Source organism: Triturus cristatus, chromosome 6, assembly GCF_964204655.1.
Source record: "Triturus cristatus chromosome 6, aTriCri1.1, whole genome shotgun sequence".
In the NCBI taxonomy this organism is placed as follows: Eukaryota; Metazoa; Chordata; class Amphibia; order Caudata; family Salamandridae; genus Triturus; species Triturus cristatus.
Window position 1 is genome coordinate 328,426,728 of NC_140589.1, and position 5,237 is coordinate 328,431,964.

Below are 5,237 nucleotides of genomic sequence, written 5' to 3' on the forward strand. Positions count from 1 at the left end.
CATTTATTTATTATATTTTCATCCTCTGCCCAAGTTCTGATCTTGTTAAATAGAACTCTCCCCAATATTTTAAGGGTGTTATTTAGGGAAATAGGTCTATAGCAGCTCGGGTTTGATCTATCTCCTTTTTTAAAAATAGGAATAATTAAAGATGTGGACCATGTGTTTGGTATTTTCGTTGTGATTAAATTGTTAAAAACGTTGAGTAGCAGAGGAGCCCAGAACTCTGATCTTGATTTTATAAGATCAATAGGCAGCCCATCCGGGCCTGGGGCTTTATTTCCCGCACTTTGGAATATTGCCTCCTCGACCTCAATCAAGGAGATTTGAATTTGGGTAGGCATAATATTTTCCAAAGTATTTTCGCATTGGGGCGGGGGGGGCATATATTTTCGAGAAGTGAGCAACCCACACCTCACTAATTATATTACAGCTTAGGGGGGTAGATATATTCCCAAAAGCTCTCAGGGACTTAGTGGCAGACCAAAATTAATTGTTTTGTTAAGTTTAGCAGCACAGGCCAAGTTATTCCAGTACCCTTTTAAGACCACATCTCGCCTTAATTTTATTACACTTTTATAATTGTGCCTTAAGGTTCTGATAAGAGAGGGATGTCTAGGGGAAACTGATAAGGCTGCTCTGAGATCCCTATTAGCCCTAGAGCAGGTATTATCAAACCACCTCGGATCAGATTTATGTGGGAGTGTGGGTCTGGAAATCAATTCCTTAATACCTGCACATAATAAAATAAAAGCAGAAACTGCCTCTGGGTTAGGGTCGGCTAAGGTAAGACAAGTATCACAGAGAGATGGATAAGTTATTACCATCTTCTGGAAAACCTCCCTGCAGTCCATACCCTTCCATTTAACTCTTAAGTTATCGGTTGAGAGTTCTAGGCTTCCCGCTCCCAGTTCTCTTCTAATATTTGGTTGCGGGGCCACCCTTAGCGAGACCATAATAGGGTTCTGATCTCCAAAGGTGGATGCTCTAACCTCTGACTCAACTAAGTAGTCTTCTAAAGATGGAGATATGAAGACATAATCTATAGTTGAGGCGCGTCCTACGCCTCTGTAAGTAGGTCATGGATTATCATTAGTGGTTGCAGCTGCGATGTCCATCACTTTTAAAAGACTGCTACTCGATAAATGGTCTAATAGCTCATAACCTCTCTTACATGGGTTAGATAGAATAGATTGGGAAGACCGCCCAGTAGTTCCTTCTCCTATCTTTGCATTAAAATCGCCCCCCAGACATATCCCAGCCAATTTGTACTTTCCCAATAAATTGTCCAAGTCCTGGATAAAGTTAAAAAGGTTAACAAAGTTAGCATTAGGTGTGCTTACGAAGTCATTATTATAAAAATTGATAAAGCAGATGGAAGCCCCTCGTGTATAGATCAGTACTTGGAAGTTAGCATTCTCGGTTGGAATTAGTTTTACTCTACCACCTGAGGCAATGCTAACCCATATTGATAGACCCCCTGAAGGTCTGCCATATTTAGGGTTAGGGGAAATAGTATTAAAACACTCATACCCTTCGAAATAAAGCTCTTTGGTTGCCCACGTTTCTTGAAACATAATGATGTCGAATGTGTTTATCATAATTGCCCAATCTTCTATATTTAATTTTGAGGCCAGACCTGCCACATTCCAACTCAGCACCTTCAATATTGAGTCAGGGCAATCAATTAATTGAATCGTTTCCACCCCAGGACTGGTATTAGAAGTCTTCTTGGCTACCACATGGACCAGACCGATTTGAGTTTTGGGTGGGAGTCAATCAAGATTGTCTAAATCGGAAATAGCTAAAAATCTATTAGCCGACTGGTGGGACGGGCTGAGAAGTGGACACTGTATAGATGACGGTTTATAAAAGAAACCAAGTGGTAATGCACAGATGTTTGTAGAAAAAAAGGCATTTGGTCTCTTTTACTGCTAGTAGAGATCCGACAGTCCTAGGCTGAGAAAAATTAATAACAATGCAATCACCCCTGATAGTTTTTGCTGCAGGTCCCACCCAGCCTACCCTTTGTACCATTAAAATTTAATGTATATCAGACCTCCTGTATCCTTTGTGTTTAGCCAGCCAGTCCACACATTTATTCCGCAGTTGTTCCCAGGACTCTGATTTATTGCTTTGAAGCAAGAACACTGCTGAAAAAAGAACTAGAACAGTTGGAGAAAATGGAGATGGTGAACAACCTACCAGAGAAACTCTCCAATTCAGTTTGGCAAAAAATTAACCACACAGACATTACAAATGCACAAAAAGACATTGCATGGCTGGCGGTCACCAACGCGTTGCCAGTGAAAGCTTTTCAACACCGACGAGGACTGGCAAACTCAGCAACATGCCCAAGACCAGACTGCCCAGCGGAAGAATCAACCATGCATTCCCTATGGAACTGCTGTTTTGCTTAAAAGTTTTGGAAAAAATTAAGACTGTTGATTACAGAAATAACCAATTTACAAACATTAAAATATGAAATAGTACTGTATGGTATAGGGAGTTCCCTGTCAAAAAATAAAGACAGAACCCTATGGAGGATACTTAGTTGTGCAAAAGAAAGTTTATGGGTAGCCAGAAACCTGCTCTTATTTAAACATGAAGAATTTGAGATACAAGACGTCATCCACATGTGCCTAGACAAGATTATGGTATTCTATTATGTAGACATTAAACAGCAATGAAAAGAAAAAGCAGAAAAAATATGGAAATGGGAAAAATGGGCAGAATGGGTTTATTAAACATAGCCTCACTTCAGCATAAAAGTGAGTGCTTTATGAATACAATCTTGATGGAAAACCGGTAGGTTGGTGCCTGCGTGCACCCCCTACTCAGGTTCAAATGTACACCACCCTATGGGATGGTTAACATGTGTGTATATATGCAAAAATGTATAAATAAAATATATTTAAAAAAAAAAAAAACTGTTCTTATCAGTTTAATATCTGATACGTCCTCTATCTGGGGACCATATATTACATTGATTTTTGGAACAGGGAGATGGAATAGGAGCTTGCTCTGTCCACTCCACGCATCAACGTGGTATTGCAGTACCTCCAGGAATGGTGCACTTCCCCACCCGGGGAAAACAATGCTGGTGAAACATAGATGAGAAAACGAAAGTAGCGCTTCACTACCAAACCCTGTAAAGTGGCGCTACTGTGTTTGCGTGAGAATAAAACCACCCTGATCACCACGTCTTGCTTTATTTATTTATTTCATTGATCTGCCGCAAACGTGCTTTTATTTATCTATATATTTCTCACGTTTTCTGGAACTTTTTTTTTTTAACTTTTATTTCCTTCTCCGTTCAGACGCTGCACTTTGGAAGACAAAAATGTCAGAAGGAGACTGCTTTTCCAGCAAAAGAGTTTCATTCTTTTTTGGATCCATTTCACTGGGAAACGAACGCCCCGCCCCGCCCGGCCACGAACAGCCAAGCCTTATCTATAGGCCTTTGGCTACAGGGGAGCAGTGTCCCGGGCAGGCGAGGGCGAGGCGCCAGACACTTCCTGTCGGGGATCTGTCCAGGGCATCCTGACCTGATTCCAAGCATCCCCCGGCTGCCAGGCTTTCCGGCCAGCTGGCTGGAAGCAGTGGACAGGAAGGGGCGGGGCATGTAAATACTAAGAAAGTGGACTATGTGGGTATGCTAAGTGACGCCTAACGAAGCGACAGACGAGGAGGACTCTGGGAGCCGGGAGAAGGCCCGAGGTCAGGGCCTCCTTTCTATGGGCACATGCTGAGCTCTTGCTAGGAGTCAGAAAAGGAGGCGAAAGGGCCTCAAGCGACGGTGCAAGGGAAGACCCCGGTCCGGGTCAGCCAGGTAGATTGCTTCGGGAGGTGTGAATTCCAGCACCATTTTGGTTATCGCTTCTCGGCCTTTTGGTTAAGATCACAGGTAGGTTCGCCTAGTCTGGGGGTCTAGCTGGGAGGTCTGACTTTGATCCCCAACACTTGAAGGTGCTGGGCCTGCACTTCTTGGCTTGACCGAGGCCAGGCTGCGTGCTGACGAGTGAAGGGAGGAAGGGTCCAGGGAAAACTCGGGGGAGGCTACCTAAGGGGCTGGGAGTCGTATCTGGCTTGCCCGGAGTGAGGCTGCGCTACCTGGGACTGCCAATCCTAGGGGATACCTGCATCACCGAGACAACTGGTCGCTACACATAGCTGTAGAGACAAAGGACCGCAGACCGCGGTCCCTCCACGTTTACCGCATCCAGAAGCCCACGGACGTATCACACCAGTGGTCTCTTCATTTTCGACAGCGGCCACGGAACTTTTAAACCAGGGACATTGCATCTTTGATGCGGCCTTTTCACCCGGTCCGAGGCCCCTCACCTTGATCGCGGCCGCTCCACTTTGACCGCGGTCACTCCACGTTTACCGCATCCAGGAGCCCACTGGCGGGCTGGGTCCCTCCTCCCCCCAGAAGTATCACACCAGTGACCTCTTCATTTAAACTGTGGCCACGGAACTTTTAACCACGGACATTGCATCTTTGCCGCGGCCATTTCACCCGGTCCGAGGCCCCTCACCTTGATCGCGGCCGCTCCACTTTGACCGCGGACCGTGACCCTTTCACCTTGACTGCGGCTGTTTTTTTTCACCGTTACTACAAGCAAGAGTCCTCCGGCGAGCAGAGCCCCTCTTCCCCATGGGGAGGCATCGCACCCGTGGCCACTCCATCAGGTCCGCGGCCACGTCATTTTGACCGCAACCATTCCATCTTAGCCGCGACCACTGAATCTCAACAGCGGCCTTTTCATCCTCATTGCGGCCGCTGCACCTTAAATGCAACCACTTCAAATTTCCTGCATCCAGGAGTTTACCGGCAGGAAGGCCCCCCCACCCCCGAAAAATATCACTCCTGAGCCACACAAACATCAGGACGACCCCACCTGGAGGCCTGGCACCCTTGACCGGAGAGTGCCCTCCAGACGTGGAGCACCAGACCACGTCCCTCCATCGTGCGGACGGCCGCGCTGCACCCATAGACGACCAAGGCACCAGCAGTGAGAGTCGGAACACAGACCTCACCACTGTGGAACCTTTATTTTTTGTTTCTGCCTGGCACATGAAGGGTGCCAATTGCAAAGTGCCAAGACGCCCATCCGTCTCCTGCTGAAAGCAAGAAAGCAAGGAGACTCCCTCCCATGTAACAAAGCAGGAAAAAGAAGCAAAGCCACATCCAGCGCGGAAGGCACCAGCACCCACAACCCTCTGCTCTCACC

General features: G+C 46.4%; 1 pseudogene; it reads left to right on the top strand.

Moving 5' to 3' along the window:
• Positions 1-2,908: 2,908 nt before the first annotated feature.
• On the top strand, positions 2,909-3,082 carry LOC146816846 (U2 spliceosomal RNA; annotated as a pseudogene).
• The last annotated feature ends 2,155 nt before the right edge of the window (positions 3,083-5,237 follow it).